The 22,348-nt window shown below is 42.5% G+C and overlaps 1 protein-coding gene across 1 annotated transcript in view; it reads right to left on the reverse strand.

The window, feature by feature from the left end:
• Pde6d (phosphodiesterase 6D) overlaps positions 1 to 22,348 on the reverse strand; it is a 45,131-nt gene that overhangs the window by 21,385 nt on the left and 1,398 nt on the right. The window lies entirely within an intron of this gene.

Consider the following 22,348-nt stretch of genomic DNA (forward strand, 5'->3'; position numbering starts at 1 on the left):
AGTACTCTATCACTGAGCTGTTTTGATGTTTAGCATGGAATTTTCTAGATTTCTATGTTAGAACTCAAATTATGACACATTTCTGTTCTTGAACACTAAACTAAGGACCTAGAAGGGAACATTAGAAACACAGTTCCCCTAATGACACACAGGTGAAAATCTAAAGGTCATTAACCATACCTGGGCTGGGGATATAGCTCAGTGGTATAGCAGTACTTGCCTAGGGAGTGTGAACACCCAAGTTCAATCCTTAGTACTGCAAACAATAACAATAGAAAAGAAAAACTTCCAAACTAAACACTTTTGTTGGATGTAGTATAATACACTTATTATCCCAGCAGTTAAGGTAGAAATCAGGACTGCGAGAACATTCCTGCTTACATAGCAAGTCTGAGGCCAGCCTTGGTCACATGGGACATATTTAAAAATTTTGATGAATATCAATGGTTCAACCCTGGCTGCTTGTTACAATCAGAACTTTAAAACTCCCACTCAAACCAATCAAATTACAATCTCTGGAGGCAGAATGCAGGCATCAGTCGTTTTCAATATTTGCCATATAGAAGCTGGAGAGATGGCTCAGTGGTTAACAGCACTGATTGCTCTTCCAGAGCACCCGGGTTGATGCCTCTTCTGACCTCAACAGGCTCTTGAACTTACACATTCAGGCACATACACATACAATAAAAATAAATATTAGCTGGGTGGTAGCCTACATATACCATAGGCAGGTAGATCCCTGAGTTCAAGGCCAGCCTGGTCTTCAGAGTCAGTTCAGTACAGCCAGGGCTACGCAAAGAAACCCTATCTTGAAAAACAAAAAGCAAAACCAAATAAATACATATATTTAAGATGCCCCATATGATTCCACTGAAAGCCAGGTTGGGAACTACTAGTTGACAGGAGTTTTTCCCCTCTCTGAGCAAAGGTGATTTCCAGTGGGGCTGAAATCCCTTGAGTACTGGGGATTGATCTCAGAGTCTGCAGTATGCTAGACAGGGATTCTACCATTGACTGAGCTAGCAACCTTATCCACTTCTTTATCCTTACCCACAGTTTATTTTGAGACAGGGATCTCCCTAAGTTGTCCAGGATGGCTTGGACTTGTCACACTCCCGCCCCAGCTTTCTGAGCAGTAGTAGGTGTGTTACTGGGCTAGTGCTGGCTTTCTTAAACTCCTATGCTCATACAAATCACCAGATTCAGTGGGTCTCAGTTAGGAACCATGGTTCTGTATTTCCAACCAGTTCCCAAGTGAGGCTGAAGCTAATATCCCAGAAGCCAAATTCTGAGTAGCTGTGTGGTTCTGGAAGGAAAATTATCTTAAAGAACAGAAAGAAACAACATTACAGTCACTGAAGTCCATCCCACCGGACAGGGAGAGAGGTCATGGTGGATGAACAGAGTGGAGCTATGGAATAAAAGATGTTTCTAGGAAAAAAGATTTTAAGGGATCAGAAAAGTTTGGAAGGGCATATTTTTCTGAGGGAGCATAGAGAGCAGTCACTGTGGTTTTGTTTTTTTTTGAGCTGAGGATCGAACCCAGGGCCTTGTGCTTGCTAGGCAAGCACTCTACCACTGAGCAAAATCCCCAACCCCTTTGAGGGTTTTATACTTGTGTATAAAAAGAAGGGTAAGATGGTATGGGGAAGAGGAGAGATGGGCAGTGAGAGAAAATGATCGAATGTCCAAAAGCACAGAAAAATGCATGCCCTTGGTTATCAAGTTGGCAAGGTATAGAGGAGTCCTAACTAGTAAGGGGCCTGCAGGAACCTACTCCCTGTCAGAAATGTATCTGGGAAACAGTCCAGCTAGTTAATCAACTGAAGACGGGCTAGACTAGCAGCTTCTTCATTCTCCCTCCTGAGGACATGGAGACCCAGGAGCGTAAGTCCCCTGGCAGTGCTCTGGGAGCCAACAACAAACTGAGAACCACTTCTCTTTTGTGTGCAGAGAGAACACCCAGAAGCTCAAATGCGGGTCCCTTGGCAGCTTCCAGGCAACATGGCCTTCTGTGAGTCTCTAAGCTTCTAGGGATGCTTCACTGGACTACAGTAACCAAAAGAGGAAGTGCCCACTCTCTGGGCTTTTCCATGGAAATTGGGAATGCTTAACATACATGTATAGAATAACACATGGTGTAAAAATGCTTGAAAGTACCAAAGGTATTTATTCCTTTAATTTCTTCTTTCTTTTTTTCCCCTCAAGATGGTTTCTCTGTGCAGTCCTGGCTGTCCTGAAACTCACTCTATATACCAGGCTGGCCTCAAAGTCAGAGAGCTACCTGCCTTTGAGTGCTGGGATTAAAGCTGTGTGCCACCACTGCCCAGCTTCCCCTAATTTCTAAAACAATTAAGAAAACTTTCCTGAAAAAATATCCAGAGAAATTACATGACATGGTTAGCACATGTTATTAAATAGTCCTGATCAAATGGGCCACACCTAAGCAAATTTCTGTTTTTTTGTTTTTTTGTTTTGTTTTGTTTTGTTTTTATTTTTGGAGACAGGGTTTCTCTGTGTAACTGTTCTGGCTGTCCTGGAACTCCCTGTGTAGACCAGGCTGTTCTTGAACTCACAGAGATGCACCTGTGTCTGCTTCCTGAGTGTTGGGGCTGAAGGCATGTACCAGCACTGCTCAGTGCAAATTTCTGTTTTAATGAGCAGAAGAAACTGAAAAAGAGAAGGAATTCTGTTATCAGGTGATCTACCCTATGCATTTCTTTGATGATAAGAATCCTTGGCAGAAACAGACATCTTTCAAGTTTCTACTGACTATATAATGATGGTTAATAGGTACTTTATGTCAGCTAAAATGCTACAAGCTTTATCCATATTTATAAGAATCCTTAGAGTCCTACGAAATAGGCATTATTATTATTATTATTATTATTATTATTATTATTATTATTATCTTTATTTCGATGAGCTGCTTTTGGTTCCAGGATGAAAGTTCAAAGGTTTCAAAACTAGTTAGCAGTAAAATTTTACTTATTTATTTCTGGTGGGAGAGTCTCCCATAGCTTAGTCTGGCCTTGAACTTCTGGTCCTTTTGCCCCTATCTCCTCAGTCTTTGATTACAGGCATTAAACTACAACACCCAGTTTTAGGTGGTGCTGGGGACTGGACCCAGGGCTTCACTCACGCGAGGTAAACACTAAGGCAGGAGATTAGCTCTAAAGGCGGCCCTCACTCCTGACTCCAGCGGCTGTGTCTGTGTCTTTACACCACCAGCCAGCCTGCAGGCCACTGGTCCTGGAGAAACTACAGTGCAGACTCTGCTGCAGCAAAACCAGCACAGGAGGCAGCTAGACAGACAAGTCTGTCCACACTGAACACGCCGGGCAAGAGAGTGGCAGCTGCAGGGTCCTGGGTCCCTTGGTGAAGACAGGCCCCCAGAGCTAAAAAATTGATCCAAGTAAGAAATGCAAGAAGACCCCTAAATATACCATGGGAATGGTTCTCTGATCCTTCCTGATGCCATTCTTTTGGGATATGCTTAGTAGAGAATACTATGAAATTACTGAAGCTGTACAAATTCACACAGGTAACAAAATTCTACTCATGGCAATAAAACTTCCTTATTATAAGCTATACTTAAATATTTGAGTTTAAATATTTCAAAGTATCTCCTTTGAGTATTATTGTGTTTGGTGTTTAAATAGTAGTTTTCTGGCTTTTTATACACTGAATAAGACCATGAATTTATTTCATTTCAAGGGGATTCAAGAACTTACAAGTTCATTTTTAAACTGAAGATTTAATGTTGTAAAACAACTTGAAATTACTTTAGTTGACATAGAGGTTTGCTTATAACGAAGATTGTGGTGAAAATGACCTCTTAGTCTATTTGGATACTGTTATGAGAAGATAAAGAGAGAAGAAATCTCAGGAGAAAAGCATCTGGCAGAATGGTTCCGTATCTGAAGCCACGCATGGCCAATCGTAGGTCTGCCATAGAGAGCTAGTTCAGATAAGCAAGTGGGCTCTTTTTGCACTCACAGCAAGCACTGAGAACCCTAACTGCTTCTCAGGAATCCACACAGGGACAGACTGCATGTGTCTGTCTGGTTAAGAAAGTCACAGGGATGATGTTAAGAAGGATGAGAAAGTTTCCTGTGGGATAGCAGTCTGCAACCTTCACCTTCTCAATCATCTCCTCCCAGTCCACACTTCCACTCTCCTACCTGGTCCTCTACCACGGCCATGCTGTCTATCTCATTCACACATTCATTTCCCAGACATGGACAGTGATGTTGCTGTGCACTCAGATTGTCGTCGGTAGACTGGTGTTGATCTGGGAATTCATTTGCCACACATTTATGATTCGGGTTTTTTTTTTTTTTTTTTGGATTTAGGGTCTTACTATGTAGATCTGGTCAGCCTGAAACTTGCTAGGTTGACTAGTCTGACCTTGAACTCACTGCAATCCTCTGCTGTTGCATCTTGAGGATTGCAGACAAGGCAAGCAGTATTAAAAAAAAAAATGAATGGAGGGACTAGAGACAGCTCAGTGGTTAAGAGCACACGCTGCTCTTGCAGAGGACTAAAATTTGGTTCCCTAGTACCTATATCAAGTGGCTCAAAATTACCTGTAACTCTAGCTCCAGGGGATTCAATGCCCTCTTCTAGCCTCCATGGGTACCACACGCATGTGTATAAACCCACACTCAGACATACATGAACATATAACTGAAAATAAAAATAAATCTTTTTAAAAAATTAAAAATTGGGTGCTAGAGAGATGGCTAAAGAGTTTACAGCATAGGCTGCTCTTCCAGAAGATTCCTAACACCCACATGGTGTCTTACAACCATCTGTATCTTCACAAAGTTAAACAAGTGGCCAGGGCAGGTGGTGGTGGCGCACACCTTTAATCTCAGCACTTGGGAGGCAGAGCCAGGTGGATCTCTGTGGGTTCGAGGCCAGCCCGTCTACAGAGCGAGATCCAGGACGGGCACCAAAACTACATGGAGAAACTGTCTTGAAAAACAAAACAAGGGGCTGGAGAGATAGCTCAGAGGTTAGAGAGCACTGGCTGTTCTTCCAGAGGTCCTGAGTTCAATTCCCAGCAACCACATGGTGGCTCACAACCATCTGTAATGAGATCTGGCTCCCTCTTCTGGCTTACAGGGATACATGCAAACAGAACACTGTATACATGATAAATAAATACATCTTTAAAAAAAAAAAGAAAGAAAAACAAAACAAAACAAACAGAAAAACAAGTGGCCAGGGTCAATGGAGCACTGGACCAGACAGTACTCTGGATGGAGGAGATGGCAGAGCCTGGGCTCAGTGGCTTTCTCCATTATCCAGAGTGCTGTTTGTTCCAGTGCACCCCTGGCCACTTGTTTTAACTGCATTGTAACTCTAGGGGATCTGATGTCTTCTGGCCTCTGTGGGCACCAGGTATGCACATGGTTCACAGACACATATGCAGGCAAAAAACCCATACACATAAAATAAAATAGTAATTAAAAAAAAAAAAAAAACTAAAAACTAATAGAGCCGGGTGCTGGAGGTGCACACCTTTAATCCCAGCACTTGGGAGGTAGAGGCAGGAGGATCTCTGTGAGTTCAAGGCCAGCCTGGTCTACTGAGAAAGAGTTCCAGGATAGCCAGAGCTACACAGAGAAACTCTATCTTGAAAAACCAAGAAAAAAAATTAATGGAGACTTAGTAGAATAGTTGGAGATTCTAAAAACCCTTTTCATCTTTACTTTGTATGTTACCTTTTTAATAATTTGCCAAAAACATCAGCTTATGAAGGATAAGAAGTAAAAAGAAAAGCAGATTTTCCTCTAGCAATATGGTTTAAAGTAGCACTATTCTGGGTAATAGGAAAACTAAGACTTCTGTTCTTAACAAGGTCAGTCTAGTCTATGGTAGTATCTAAGGAACACACAGAGTTCAGGCTTTGTAAGTAGGTTGAGAGAATATTAACTAAAATTTATTTGCTTGTGTGTGTGCATATGTGTGGAGATTAGAGGACAATCTGCAAAAGTCAGTTCTCTCCACTCACTAGGTAGGCCCAGGACTGCTCAGGTTGTCAGATTGGCAGCAAGTTCCTTTACCTGCTGGCCATAAAGAGAATTGTATTCATTCATTTATTTTTTGAGACAAGTTTCTCTATGCAGCCTTAGCTGTTCTGGAACTTACTACATAGACCAGGCTAGCCTCAAACTCACAGAGCTTGCTTATCTCTGTTTCCTAAGTGCTGGGATTAAAAGCATGTACCACCATGCCTGACTTTTTTTTTTTTTAAACAAATAACCATAGGTTAAAAAGACAATACACAAGACAATAACGATAGGGAAGTAGTGCCAGTAAAAAAGAGGACAGAAAATCACAGGCAACAGGAGGGTAGCAGGTTAACAGGCCGCTATAAACCAGTGAAGGCAGAAAATGGAAGTCTGACTGAAGAAAGTCAGTGAGCCCAGGCTCCGCCATACACCCCATTCTCCAGAGTGCTGTTCCAGTGGTCTGCTGATTCTGGTCAACTGTTTTATTGCATTATAGTAGCTATCTGTGTGTTCCACCCAGGTTTATTGATCATCTTCACTTGTGGCTCAACACAGTAACACTCAAATTTGTGTTGAGCCACAAGTGAACATCAAGAGCAAGTCAGATGGCTGACGAGAATTCTTCTTTAGGTTAACAAGCAGAAAGCAAGGCTTACTAAAGAGTGTCTAAGGACCAGACCAGGGCAGCGGCTCACTGAGGGATCAGCAAATTGTAGATGGGACAATAAGACTGGTGTGCCATAAAAACTAACTAAGGAGGGATGGGAGAGACAACTTAGCAGTTAATAGCATACACTGCTTTAGCTAGGTGGTGGTGGCACACGCCTTTAATCCCAGCACTTGGGAGGCAGAGACAGGCGGATTTCTGTGGGTTCCAGGCCAGCCTGGTCTACAGAGTTCCAAGGCAGCCAGGACTACACAGAGAAACCATGTCTCGAAAAGACAGGAAAAAAAAAAAAAAAAAAGTGCATACTGCTTTGCAGAGGACCAGAGTTCAATTCCAAGCACACACATCAGGAAGCTCACAATTGCCTATAACTCTAGTTATTAGTTCTAAGAAGCCTCTTACCTTTATGAGTACCTATACACACATGTGCATGCACAAATACACAAAAACATTTTAAAGCCAAAAACCCTTGAACACTCACTGACTCTAAAGAGAAAGCCAAATAAGTCAGCTGAATTGTAGGTAAAACACATCAGAACTTAAAAGCCTTTCTGCATTAGGCCTGAATTCATGACTTGGCAGAGTACTTGTAAATTATATATGGGCATGTGGCTCTGAGTAATTTCAAGGGAAGTAGGTTTTTTAAGGCAGAATGGCTGACTAAGCATATAATGATATATGCTAATGTCTACCATTGCAGACCAAAGCAGTATGAGGCAAAGCTTCCACACCAAGGTCACTGGCCTGAAGAAGACCTTTCTGCCCATTTCTTTGGGGTGCAGGCAGCTGCACCAGCTGGCAGTGAACAAGGAGGCTTCCATCTGGTAGTACCCTGAGCATTTTCATTATAGGAGTGCTTTTCTTTGCTCTGCTTTTCTACTTTCTGGTGGGGAGGTTTTCTCACCTGAACTTCTTCGTTTTCAAGCCTGCTCTGTCAGTGCTTCATGCTGCTGCTGCCTCAGGGTTTGCTACATACGGCAGGCCCTTCCTTTAGTATAGGCTTTTGGGATTTATCTTGTTTTTAAAATTACTTTATGTGTAGTGGTATTCTGGTTGCATGTATGGCTGTACACCACGTGCATGCCCAGGGTGGTACCCGAAGAAGACTGAAATGGGTCGGATGATCTGGAACTGGAGGTGCAGATAGTAGTAAAGCTACCATGTGGAAGCTGAGACTTGAACCTGGGTCTTCTAGCAGAGAAGCCACCGAGCCATCTCTCCAGGCCCCAGTCCCACTTTTTTTTGGGGGGGTGGTTTCAAGACAGGGTTTCTCTGCAGCTTTGGAGCCTGTCCTGGAACTCATCTGTAAACCTGGCTGGCCTCGAACTCACAGAGATCCGCCTGCCTCTGCCTCCCAAGTGCTGGGACTGAAGGCGTGCACCACCGCCAACATACCTGGCTAATTGACACATATTTAAACCAATTTTTTCTAAATAATTTCTCAGCAGTGTTCACATTTATAGGAGACATGATGAGAAAGTATAACAAGGTCCCTGAGAACCCAGGCTTCAGCATCCTTGAACTTAATACCCAGTAACAAGCAGTGATATCACTGTGAAATAGTACTCTGGTTCTGGCAACGCTACTGTGCTTGGAAAAGAGACAATCAAAATCCAGACTGCCCTGGGAAACAGAGCAGGTAAGTAATTTAGTAATGAGAAGGAGATCACCACTTGAAACATAACATAGTCTTCTCAGTAGCAAAGTCAAACAAAGAAACAAACCTTTCTTTTTCTAGAGTCCATTATTGTACTGATCTGCAGTTAAGACCCTAACCTGCCTCAGACAGGCCAGAAGAGACACATCTGAAAGGCTTTTAGAGACGAACTTTGCCTTCTTTGCACCCAGCACCTCCTGATGAGAGAGACGACAGCGGGCCCCCTTTCAGGGGCATACCACCCAAAGGTTACTATCCTTTCACCTTATTTGGAAGCATAGAAATATATTATTGAATTCCATCAAAATCTACATTCAGGGATTCTTGAACTTCACCTAACTTTTTTTTTTTTTTTTTTTTTTAAAGGAGCTACAGTACTGAGAAGGAATCAATGTCCTTAAATTATAACCGTTAAAAAGATAAAAGGAGGGGCTGGAGAGAGGGTCAGTGGCAAAGAACATTGGCTATTCTTCCAGAGAGCCCGGGTTCAATTCCCAGCACCCGTAAGGCAGCTCAAAACCAGTATCTGTAACTCCAGTTCCAGGGGACCCAACATCCTCACACAGACATACATACAGGCAAAATACCAAAGTTCATGAAATAATAAATCTAAAAAAGACAAAGGAGAGGCCAGTGTGGTGGCTCACAACTGTACTCAGCACTTGGGAGGCTGAGGCAGGGGGATGCTGTTAGGTCCAGGCCAGCTTTGTTTCCCACCTCAAATAAATACAGAGATGGAAAGTGAAAGATGATCTTGTGTTCTTCTGTTTTCACAAAGACAATTTGTAAAAGCAATTCTAAACTTTAAAGCAAAGTTGAGTAAATGACTACTATGACAACAGGAGGCATTTAAAGAGCTATTGCTTTAGAGTGGGATGGCCTAAGTTCATAACATCCTTGCGAGTCAAATGGAGCAATCGTCAGCTGTGCTTCCAGATAATCAGTGGCCAACACACAACTGGACAGCTGAGAGTGGTCCTCCCTTTTCACTAGCCCTTTTGACTTCTTCAGGGAGGGCATCCCTGGCTTCATGCATGCTAGCGTACTGCTCTGCTACTGAACTTGACGCGTTCCCCACCCGCCAGTCACGACAACTTTATTTAAGCTACTTCCTAAACTTTGTTTTCTGTCACCAGATTTCTTTCTTTTTTTTCTCTTTTTCTTTCTTTCTTTTTTTTCTCTGAGACAGGGTTTCTCTGTACAGCTTTGCGCCTCTCCTGGAACTCACTTTGTAGATCAGGCTGGCCTTGAACTCTGCCTCTGCCTCCCGAGTGCTGGTATTAAGGGCGTACACCACCACCGCCTGGCCCAGATTTCTAGAATAATACATTTTTGCTGACTTTATTTCCTCTATTATCCATCTTCTAATATTGGCAGGTTATAGTTAATCTTGTTTCCTTTGATAGTATTTTTAAGGTCACTACTGATGTATAAGCCGTCAGACTCTCAGTACAGTCTCAAATATTCACTGAATGAAATTTCCAGCACTCCAAGGACTTTGGATTTTTATGCTCCCTTGCTCAATTCCAAGTCTCCTCCGAACTGTTCATGCCATTATTCTGCTGTTACTCCCCAGCATCTGAAAGACTGAACTCCTTAACACCTACTTGTATCTTTCAAGATTCTATTTAGATGACAATTCTGAAGCCTTCCACAATGCCCCAAAAGGAATCATTCTTCTGAGTTTTTACTGCACTTATGATAATACTCTGCACTTATCACACTGTATCCTAATTGTTATTCTTTCCATCTGCCTTATACAAGTCTCAAGGAGGTCAGAGGTTGATGTTAAGTATATTTCTCAATCACTTCATCTTATTTTTTGGGACAGAATTTTTCCATGTAGCCCTGGCTGTCCTGGAATTCTCTATGTAGTCAAACTGGCCTTGAATTCACAGAAATCTACCTGCCTCTGCCTCCCAAGTGCTGGGATCAAAGGGGTATATAATTTGCCTTATTTATTTATTTATTTATTTATTTATTTATTTAGGTTTTTCGAGACAGGGTTTCTCTGTGTAGCATTGTGCCTTTCCTGGAACTCACTTGGTAGCCCAGGCTGGCTTCGAACTCACAGAGATCCTCCTGGCTCTGTCTCCAGAGTGCTGGGATTAAAGGCCTGCGCCACCGCCGCCGCCACCACCGCCGCCGCCGCCGCCGCCGCCGCCACCGCCACCACCACCACCACCACCACCGGGCTCGCCCCCTCTCTCTCTCTTTCTTTTTTGTTTTTTGTTTTTCAAGACAGGGTTTCTCTGTGTAGCTTTGCGCCTTTCCTGGAACTCACTTTGTAGCCCAGGCTGGCCTCGAACTCACCTGGCCCTGCCTCCCGAGTGCTGGGATTAAAAGCGTGCGCCACTACCGCCCAGCCAATTTGCCTTATTTTTAAAGACAGTCTCTTCCTGAACCTTCTGGAGCTCACTAACTACCCAGACTGGCTGTCCAGTAAACCCAAGGAACCCTGTCTTTGCTTCCTCTGAGTAGGGACTACAGCTGTGTACTACTGCATCTGGCATATATATGGGCCCTGGGGATCTGAACTTAGGTCTTCTGTATGCTTATAGGATAAGCACTCTACCAACTGAGCCATCTCCCTAGCCCAGAGGCCATTTTGTTATGTTTGTTTGCTTTGTTCTGAGACAGAGTCTTAATTATGTACCACTGGATAGCCCAGAACTTGTTATACAGACCAGCTGGCCTTTACCTCTGGAGTGCTGATATCACAAAAATGCACACCACACCCAGCTAAGAAATCTTTGGACATGAAGACGTGTTTATGATTTTTACATTTCTTGGGTTCAGCAGATGACATGCCACTTACAGCTGCTGTAAACAAATGAAGCAGAATTCAGGAAGTGGCTACACAAAGACTTTCTCCACTTACTGTGTAGAAGACAGCTCAGGAGCAATGAAGGCTTACTTCTCACTTCTAGCTCCATGGCAGTGCTCAGATTGCTCTCCCTTAATCTTCTACATGGCATGACAAGAACCACGCCTCCAACTGAATTCTCTGCTACCCACTACTTACAAATATACTGTTGCCGGGCAGTGGTGTTGCACGCCTTTAAGCCCAGCACTCGGGAGGCAGAGGCAGGTGGATCTCTGTGAGTTCAAGGCCAGCCTGGTCTACAGAGCAAGATCCAGGACAGGCACCAAAGCTTCACAGAGAAACCCTGTCTTGAAAAACAAAACAAATATATATACAATTTTATATATATGAGTATTTCACTTGCATGTATGCATGTACACCACGTGTTGCCTGTGGAGGTCAGAAGTTGTCAGATTCCCAGGAACTGGAGTTACAGATGGTTGTGAGCCACCATGTAGGTGCTGGGAACTGAACCTAGGTCCTCTGCAAGAGCAGTAAGTACTTTTAACCACTGAGCCATTACTCTAGTCCTTACCACATTAAAAAAACAATCAGAAAATTATAGAAAGCATAGGTGTGGTAGCACATGCTTTTAATCTTAGTAATCAAGCTGATTTCTAAGTTCAATCTGATCTATACAGCAAGTTCCAGGCCAGCCAGGGCTATATAGTGAGACCTTATCTTAAGAAAACAAAACAAAAGGCTATGGTCTGTTATATTCTTATATCAACTGCTGTGGGATGTCAAATATGTTGCTCTGATTGGTTAAAATAAATAAAGTGCTGATTGGCCAGTAGCCAGGCAGGAAGGATAGGGTAGGTGGGACAAGGAAGAGGAGGAGGTGGAGAATAGGAAGGCTGGGAAGAGAGACTGCCAGCCGCTGCCCGGACAAGCAACATGTAAAGACACTGGTAAGCCACAAGCCATGTGGCAAAGTATAGATTAATAGAAATGGGTTAATTTAAGATGGAAAAAGTAGATAACAAGAAGCCTGCCACGGCCATACAGTTTGTGAACAATGTAAGTTTCTGTGTGTTTACTTGGTTGTGTCTGAGCATCTATGGGCCTGGCGGGTGAGAGAGATTTGTCCTGACTGTGGGCCAGGCAGGAAAACTCTAACTACACTCAACCTATACTTAAAGGAACCTTTTTTTTTTTTTTTTTTAAGAGTTTTTTGAGACAAAGAAAGTTTCTCTATGTAGCCCTGGCTATCCTTGAATTCAGAGATCCGCCTGCCTCTGCCTCCCAAATGCTGGGATTACAGGTGCGCCCCACTGTGACTGCCCATAAGGTAAGATTTCCGAGTGAAGTGGAGACAACATGACTGTTTACAAGGCCGTCTTCTAAACACTGCCGCTACACACTCATGTATTTACGCTGAGGCCCAAGGGGATCATGTGAAGCACTTTTCTTTCCCTTAAATAAGATGGTTTAGGTTGCACATCTGAAGACTACTTCCTTGTGGGATACATTCTGTGAGTAACTTTGCTGTAAAACCTAATGGCCTATATTAGATTTGAGTAACAACCTCCTATATATCATCATGATCCAACTTGCTAATTGTATTCCTGTGAGTAGTCATTTCTTGACTACAGAATGTGTAAGATGTGAAAAAAAAAAATGTGGAATCAAGAATATACCCATTTGGAGCTGGAGAGATGGCTCAGTGACTAAGAGTGTTGACTGCTCTTCCAGAGGACCATGTTCAAGTCCCAGCATCCAGATGGTAGCTCACAGCTGCTTGTAACTCCAGTTCCAGGGGATCTGACATCCTCTTCTGACCTCCACAGGTTCCTACATTTAGGTGTACTTACACATACACTCAGGTGTGTGGGCAAATACACATACACAATAAAATAAAATATTAAAAAAATATACCTATTTGCCACTTAAATACTTTCTGGGAAGTATCTTTTTTCCCCGTCAGGCAACTAGTCATTAAAAACCCCTGAATTTGAGAGCTGAAGAAAAACTAAAAACAATATACAGGATATAAGTACAAAAGAAAAGAATAATTCACAAATGGAATATGAATCTGGGGACGAGAGAGATGCCCAGCAGTTAAGAACACTGCTGCTCTTGCAGAGGCCCAGGCTTGGCTCCCAGCACCAACATCAAGTGGCTCACAACTGCCTCTAATTCCAGGTCCAAGGGACCGGACATCCTCTTCTGGTCTCTGCGGGTACCAGTATGCACATGGTGCACATATATACATAAAATATAAGTAATTTAAAGAGTGGAATTCTCAGAGATGGGGAGATAGCTCAGTTGGTAAAGTGCTTGCCAGGCAAGTGTGCAAGAACCACATAAAAAAGCTGGGCATGATGGCATAGGCTTGCAATCCAAGTGCTGGAAGAAGGAAAACAGGTGGCTCCTGGCCACCTAATGTATGCCAACTGGTGAGTTCAGATCCTGCCTCAAAATAAACAAGGTAGACTAAGCCTGAGGATCAACTCCTCAGACTGGCCTCTACCTGTGTTCACACACATGTATACCTGCATACTTGAACACACATGCACAATCTTGAGTAATACAATCAATGGAATTATAGTCCACTCATGACTAACAATTTCTCAGAGTCCATGCCTGTCCCAGCTAGTTTTATGTCAACTTGACACAAGCTGGAGTCATCTGAGAGAAAGGAGCAACAATTGGAAAAATGTCTTCATAAGCTCAGGCTGTAGGCAGGCCTGTGGCACATTTTCTTAATCCGTAATAGATGTGGGTGGGCCCAGCTCCTTGTGGGTGGTGCTATCCCTGGGCTGGTGGTCCTCAGTTCTACAAGAAAGCAGGCTGAGCAAACCATGAGGAGCAAGCCTGTAAACAGCACCCCTTCATGGCCTCTGCATCAACTCCTGTCTCCAGGTTCTCCCCTGCCTTCTTTCAATGTGGAAATTGGAGTGAAATAAATCCTTTCCTCTCCAAATTGCTTTTGGTCACTGTTTCATTATAGCAATAGAAATCCTAATTAAGACAATGCCTGAGGAAGAAGCTACCCATCATAATCTACAGAGAACACATGATTAGACAATCTGTGGTCAGTGTTCATTGGTTTTATGGCTAGTATATTTTGGTTGCTCTCCAAGAATTTGACAGATTAAAAAAAAATCGTTTTAGGAAATCATAAACATCAGTATTATTTCTAAAACCTGGACTAGGCAATTATTGTAGGCAACACTGACATGGGCAATGTTAACATTAAAGAGAAATAAAATATTCTACTATTTCTTTTCTTTTTGGGACAGGGTCTCTCTATGTAATCCTAGAATTCTGGAACTTGCTATGTAGACCAGGCTGGCCTTGAACTAAAGAGATCTTCCTGCCTCTGCCTCTGCCTCTGCGTGCTGGGACTAAAGGTGTGCACCACCATGTCTGGCTTTTATTTATTTTGAGACTGTCTCACTGTAGCCCAGGCTGGCTTGAACTTGCAGCGACTCTCAGCCACGCCAGTGTTACAGGTGAGAGCTACCACACCTACCTAAGAGTATACTCGACCTAGTAAGGAAGCCTACTGAATAAAGGGAAGACGCAAAGACGATTTTTGTTTGGTGGTAGGAGTTGAACCTAGGACCTTATACAGGCTAGGCAAGTGCTTTACCACTGAGATACACTACCCAGCCCTAGGCAACTCTTTTTGGCTGGAAGCAACTGAAGTCAAAGACCAAAGCATAATAAGAGGCTACAGAGGCTTCAAGACCAAACTCTGGGAGAAAAGCAAGGGAACAAGTTCAAACTGTATCATTTTTTTTTTTAAATTTTAGCTATCTGCCATCAATTAAAATGGCATTAAAAAAAAATTTATTTATTTATTTATTTATTAATTAATTATGTATACAGAAGAGGGTGCCATATTAACTAAATTATTTCTTCAGACCCAAAAGGGAAAGGTTATAGTTCCTTAGATCAAAGCATAACCGTAGTATAAAGACATTACTTACATTTCAGAGGATTAAGTAGCTTTATAGTCATATTAGCACTAATATTACTATTACTTTTTTGAGATTGAGTCTCTTGCAGCCCATGGTGACCTTAAATTCAATATATAGCTGGGATGATGACCTTGAACTTCTGCCTCTCCGTGCCCTCCCCCGCCACCGTCTGGAGGGGACTTATAGGCCTGTGCCACCATGCCCGGCTTTTGTGTATTGGAAATCAAACCCAGGGCTTCATGAACACCAGGCACACATTTTATTAACTGTGCTACAACCCCAGTTCACTACTCTTATTATTAATAATTATTAATAGATTGAATAACTGCAATTAATATTTATTACTATATGCTGGGTACTATGTTAAATTTAAATTTCATCTAATTCTTGTAACAATCCTCTGAGAATATGAGTTATGGAAACTGGGGCATAATGAGTTGAAGGTCATAAGGCTTCAGGTAGCATGTCTGAACCTACAATTTTACAGTTTGCTCTATCTGCATAGCAGTTACACACAAAATTTTGATAGTTGGCAAGTACTCTCTATAGAGGATACACACACACACAAGAAAGCAAAGCAGTGTTCCTCTACCTCCAAAGTTGTTCAAAATGAGTGAATGTTCAATAAGAAGGCAGTTTTAATAAAGTTGAGTATGCCAGGTGGTGGTGGTGGCGCACGCCTTTAATCCCAGCACTCAGGAGGCAGAGGCAGTCAAATCTCTGTGAGTTCGAGGCCAGCCTGGTCTACAAAGCGAGATCCAGGACAGGCACCACAGAGAAACCCTGTCTTGAAAAAAACCAAAAGAAAAAAAAAAGTTGAGTATGTCTTCATTTATTCATTTTTTTTCTTCTGGGAAGTATCAATGCATTCTTTTTCTACTCTGAGTCAAATGTTTATTTTCTTAATTCATATTCCATCTGAACATTATATTAATATCTAGAGTATAAATAAATGGAGATAATTAACTAACTTAAAAAAAACTACATAGTTGGGCATAGTCTTTTAATTTCAGCACTTTAGAATGCAGAGATGAGGCAGAGGCAGGAGACTCTCTGTGAGTTCAAGGCCAGCCTGATCTACATAGTGAGTTCCAGGACAGCCAGGGCTATGTAGAGAGACCCTGACTCAAAACAAAAACAAAATTCTATATTACCTTCTACACAGACTCTAAAAAGGAAATTCCCAGGGGATTAAAGATAATAAAATCATAAAACATAATCTTCTCTGGCAGTCTTTTTCCTTATATTAAAAAAAAAAACTTTAAAAACTCTGGTTTGGCAGCACTGAGCCATCTCACTGCCTCCCTCCATATTAATTTATTAAGGAACACATTTATGCCAATGAAAAAAATTACTCAAACAGGTAAAATAATATAGAAGCCATATGAGAAACCTAGTAGCATAAGAGTACTATGGTGAACTCGGGTGTAGTCTCAGCCATTTGGGATGCTTAAGAGGGAGGGGTGTCTTATGTTAGGACTAGCCTAGACAACAGAGAGACCCTGTCTCAAACAAAAAGGCACTATGATAAGTGTATGTCATTGAAGGCAATTGACAGTACCTATCTTTGGAAATTAAGAACATGATAAACTTGAGTAAAAACATTTCAAAACAATTCTCTACTTTTTTTTTTTTTTTTCTTTCAAGACAGGGTTTCACTGTGTAGCCCTGGCTGTCCTGGAACTCACTCCGTAGACCAGGCCGGCCTCAAACTCATAGAGATTTGCTTGCCTCTAACCTCCCTAAATGCTGGGATTAAAGGCATGAGACACCACTGCCTGGCTAATTCTCTAAGCTTTACAAAATCAAGTAACAGTAAACATTAGTCACATTAGCAAACTACACTAAATATATTAAAATACTGTAATAAAATGTAACAGTAAAATAAGACAATATTAAAACAATTTTTTTTCAGTGTTAACCCAGGCTTTTACTGGCCTCTTTTCATTTTATTTTAAACTTTACTTTGAGACCAAGTTGCCCTGGAAGGCCTTGAACTTTCAATGCTTCTGTCTTAGTCTCTGAGTAGCTGGGATTACAGGCTTGAACCACCAGGCCTAGCTAGTAATATCATGTTAAAAATACCTCTTCTAAACAGAAATAAAGGGGAAATCATTCATTTTGTAGCCCTCAAGTATCAAGTACCCTGTGCATAACAGCCACCCAACAGACCTTTGTTAGATGTAATAAATGGGGAAATGTGGGATTCATAATCTATCAGCTGTTTAAAACAATCAAATGCAAAATCTATGCAGAAGAATCACATAAAATCCCAAAATATTTTATTCATAATTTTCATTTACAATTAGGAAATGTTTTTTTTGTTTTTTTTTTTTTTTTTTTGGTTTTTTTCGAGACAGGGTTTCTCTGTAGCTTTGGAGGCTGTCCTGGAACTTGCTTTGTAGACCAGGCTAGCCTGGAACTCACAGAGATCCACCTGCCTCTGCCTCCCGAGTGCTGGGATTACAGGCGTGCACCACCACCGCCCAGTTGAAATAGAAGATTCTTAATGTGCACTGTATGAGCTGAAAACAGGTAAGAAGGGATGGGGTAGAGATGCTAAGAAAACGAAATCCTGGTATTTTACTTTTCAAGTAACATAACAAACCTTCCATGAATTCTCTCAGTTACAGCTGAGTTTTGCAATATTTATGCTTACTGGATATGTAAGTGGACATATGAGCAAAGCTTTGTATGAATAAAAGGGACACAAATATTTATGACTTTATAGATACATACTCATGTCATGACAAGCCCACTGAAACTATATTAAACCATACTGTGAAACTAGGTGATTATCCCAAGCACAGAGGTATGCATGGAGCAAGAAATAAATCAGTGAAACAATATTCTAAAAGTAAACCCATGTCTTATGGAAGTTTGTTATTTGACAAAGACTGTTCCAAAACAATGGAGGAAGAGTGGTCTAAGTAGCCAGTAAATAGTACTGGACAGCTGGCTTTCCAAACAGCTTATTCTTTTTGGTTTTTTGGGTTTTTTTTTTTTTTTGAGCTGAGGATCGAACCCAGGGCCTTGCGCTTGCTAGGCAAGCACTCTACCACTTTTTTTTTGTTGTTGTTGTTTGTTTTTTTGAGACAGGGTTTCTCTGTAGCTTTGGAGCCTGTCCTGGACTAGCTCTGTAGACCAGGCTGGCCTCGAACTCACAGAGACTCACCTGCCTCTGCCTCCTGAGTGCTGGGATTACAGGCGTGCGCCACCACCGCCTGGCTCCCCGCCCCCCTCCCCGAGACAGGGTTTCTCTGTGCAGCTTTGGAACCTTTCCTGGAACTCACTCTGTAGCCCAGGCTGGCCTCAAACTCACAGAGATCTGCCTGCCTCTGCCTCCCGAGTGCTGGGATTAAAGGTGTGCGACACCACTGCTGGGCAGGTAAAGTATTTTTATGAGCTGAACCAGAACATGAGGGAGATCTTCCTAAATAAGACAAAAATGCAAAAGTATAGATACATTTAAAAAAATACTTAAAAAGAATTCTGTTCGACCAACAAAAAGGAGATAAGCCAGACACGGTGCCACAGGCCTAGAATCCCAGTTTCCAAGAGACTTGCTGGGGCTATAGAATGAATCCAAGGCCACTCTGGGCAACTTTAATGTGACTTTGCCTGTAAGTAAAAATTCCAAAAAAAATTTTAGGGAGATACAATGGGCTGTTAGGGAAGAAGTTACTGTTTTCAGTGATGTAGTCACTGAGGAATTACTCAGACACCAGTGGACCAGCGGAGGACTCCACAACCATGCCCACTGGACAACCCTGGTTAAACCCAGTGAGTAAGTCACAAAGCAACTTGGTGGGACTTGATGGGAACAGGAGGGAGAAAAGAGAAGCTGGGGAGGAATGTGACTACTATGTATTCTATACATAGTATAAATAAATGAGCTGGGAGACCCTTAAATGGCAGAGTGTTTGCCTAGCATGTGATTCAAGTGTTGCAGAAACAAAAACCCAAAACTAAAACCACAAAAGAAGATCTGAAAAGTATACTATTACAAAATACTTACAATAGATACACTAGGCAAAAGTCTAATGTGAAAAAATATAAACAACATCAGAAAGTGGCAAGAAAAACAAACCATAGTAAAATGGGTAAACTAACCAACAGTTCCGAGAAGAAAATCGAAAACTGATTGGCAGCTTCATTGATAAAAACACTGCCAAGACGTAAGGTGTGCATTAGGTGCTTTTCCACAGGTTTAGCTATCAATTCATTTCATGTCACAACAGCTCTGAAGACAGACACTGCTGTTACAGTCCTGCGCTCTACCTAAGAAGGCTGAGGCGAAACTACTCAGGAACGCAGGACTAGAACCCAGGCAGGCAGGTGTAGCTCCTCAGCTCAGTATAGCCTTCCTCTGCCTTGTTTTGAGATGGTGCCTATAATTTGCTATCTAAATCAGGTAAACTAAGCTGGCCTCAACTCAGAGGTCTGCCTGCCTTTGCCTCCTAAGCACTCGGGCCAAAGGTATGTGCCACTACCCACTAGCGAGTATAGCACTTAACCACGATGGTGCATTATTTTTCGAGAGAGCTGGAGATGCAGGAATACAAATTTTAAAAAGATATACTTTTCTAATGAAACAAGATTTTCAATAAAAAAAACAAACAAGTCAATGTGCAAGACTGAGTACTGTTGGTGGGAGAATATATATGTTTTAATAGTGATGTGGCACTTTGAGAACAGCCTCCAGAAGCTCACATATTTGGTCACTCACTAGTTTGTAGAACTGTTTGGGAGGGTTAGGAGGTGTGGCCTTGTTAGAGGTGTGTCACTGGGGGTGGGCTCTCTCTGCCTAGTATTTGTGGATTAGATGTAAGCTCCAGCGCCATGCCTGAGTACCTGTGCTCTCTAAACCTCTATAAGCCCAACACCCTTTCTTTTCCAAGTTCCACTGGTCATAGTGACTCATCACAGCAACAGAAAAGTAATGACAAGTAGTAAGCACAAAACCTTTTTCAGAAACAACTGAAAACAGTTCAGAAAAAATTGCAACAAAAGCTGTCACGTGATCAAGTTGTTTCTAACATAAAACTATCTTTTAAAAAATAGGGGTTGGGGATTTAGCTCAGTGGTAAAGTGCTTGCCTAGCAAGCGCAAGGCCCTGGGTTCGGTCCTCAGGTGTGTGTGTGTGGGGGGGGGGTCGGCGATGACAGCAGAAGCCTGGGTGGAATGTGGTGGCAGCAGAGGCAGGCATATCTGTGAGTTTGAGGCCAGCCTGGTCTACAGAGTCTCCTGAAGTTGCCAGAAGCCTAAGTCACCTGCCTACGCATTCAGTTTTTAACCATACTTGGGCACAAACCCAGCCTGTGGAGGACAAATCACCATCCCTCACCTACCGCTATATACTCTCCCTGCTTTAGTTCAGGCGTGTAGCTTCTCCGGCCTCCATCTCTGGGACTGGAGAACTACCAGGAAGTTGCTTTGCTCAAATAAACCTACTGTTTATTTCGGCTTGATCTAGCTCATTGTGTCGGCAGCGAAACCTATTACTGGGCTACAGAAAGCCTATTACTAACTTCTACGTGGCTGCTTCACTTTGTTTTATAATTCAATCAGCTCAGGTCGAGCTCCCCTGAAAGCCTGTTCCCGAAGCACTAACATCACTACTTAGTGGCCAATTCACTCTTCTCTTTTCTTTTTGGTTTTTCAAGTCAAAGTTTCTCTGTGTAGCCCTGGCTGTCCTAGACCAGCTCTGTAGCCCAGGCTGGCCTCAACCTCACAGATCTGCCTGTCTCTGCCTCCTGAGTCCTGGGACTAAAGGCGTACGCCGTCACACAAGGCTTTAAATCTTTTCTGTATCTGCCCTTTAACCTTTTTCTCAACATGTCCATGTCAAGAGTAAAGGGGACATGTGCAATCTTTTCTGCTATGTTCATTTATTACAAACATTTGTTTTTAGCAGTGCTAATTATAATCTGACAAAAGCGTTGCTTCTGGAATTTAATTCCCCACAGCCTATGGTTTATTATCCACAGCATACACATTAATAATATAAATTATTTAAAGGAAAAATAAAGGTCATGTTATAGCTTTTCTAACACTTCAGTCATCCATATCTGCTTAGGCGTTCCATTATAAAGACAAACAGAACCGTACAGGAAGCTATAAAAAGTCCTACTAAACTTCACTATCTAAAACACTGAGGTGTATCATGAATGGCAATATGTAAGGAGATGCAGCCTTCTGTTTTTAAAAAGCACAGCGGGGCAACTCACTTTCCAGTCCCCTCCCAGCTGCAGGGAACTGTTTCTTTTTTTCTCAATACACGCTGCTTGCTTGCCCTTAACCAAACCAACGGAACCTCAGTACATTAGTTTTCCCTCCAAGAATTTTCATTTCTGCACCCAGAACTTCCTCCCTGGTGCTGTGGAAACCCAAGGCCTTGTCTGTGCTTCCAGTCCACTCCCCCACCCCTTTTAAGACTGTGGTGGGGTTGGTCCTTTTTCTTTTTTGGAGCAAGGGTCTCACTCTATAGCCTAGACTGGTCTTGAACTCAAGACAATTGCCTGCTCCAGTCACTAAGTGCTGGGTTATGAGCAGGATCTATCACGCCTGCTGAGCACTCTAAATTCTACTGTCACCCTGATGACACAGAGATCCACCTGCCTCTGCCCCCTGAGTGCTGGGATCAAAGGCAAGTGTCACCATGCCCAGCCACCCTTGGTTTCTGACTATGACAAAGCAATTAAATAGTGGAAGAGATGAAATGGGTCCTGTCTTTAAACAACAGGTTGCTCAGAGAACAGTGCTTTCCTAACCTCCAGGGGAGGAAGGAGCTCAGTAAGTGATGGCTACATTTCACTGGGGGAGGAACTTATGAACATTCCATACTGTATGGAAGGGGTGTATGCAGAAATTAAGGTCAGCAGAATGTAAAACTGGAACACATTTCACCTCGTTCTGAATCCTAGTACTTCCAACACTTTGGAGACAAAGGCAGGTGGATTTCTATCTGAGGCCAGCCTGGTCTGCAAATCGAGTTCTTGGTCAGCCAGAGGTGCATAATGTGACACTGTCTCCAAAACAGAACAAACCCTGCAAACCTTCCTTACGATAGAGAGAGGTGACCAAAGTCACACTACAACAGGCCCGAGGCAAGTGCTTCTTCTCTGCCTCCTCACTTTGTTCCTTTATGAAGGAGGGTCTCCCGCAACTCAGGCTGGCCTTGAACTCTCTAGGAAGCTGAGATGA

The sequence above is a fragment of the Onychomys torridus genome, chromosome 23 (assembly GCF_903995425.1).
Source record: "Onychomys torridus chromosome 23, mOncTor1.1, whole genome shotgun sequence".
In the NCBI taxonomy this organism is placed as follows: domain Eukaryota; kingdom Metazoa; phylum Chordata; class Mammalia; order Rodentia; family Cricetidae; genus Onychomys; species Onychomys torridus.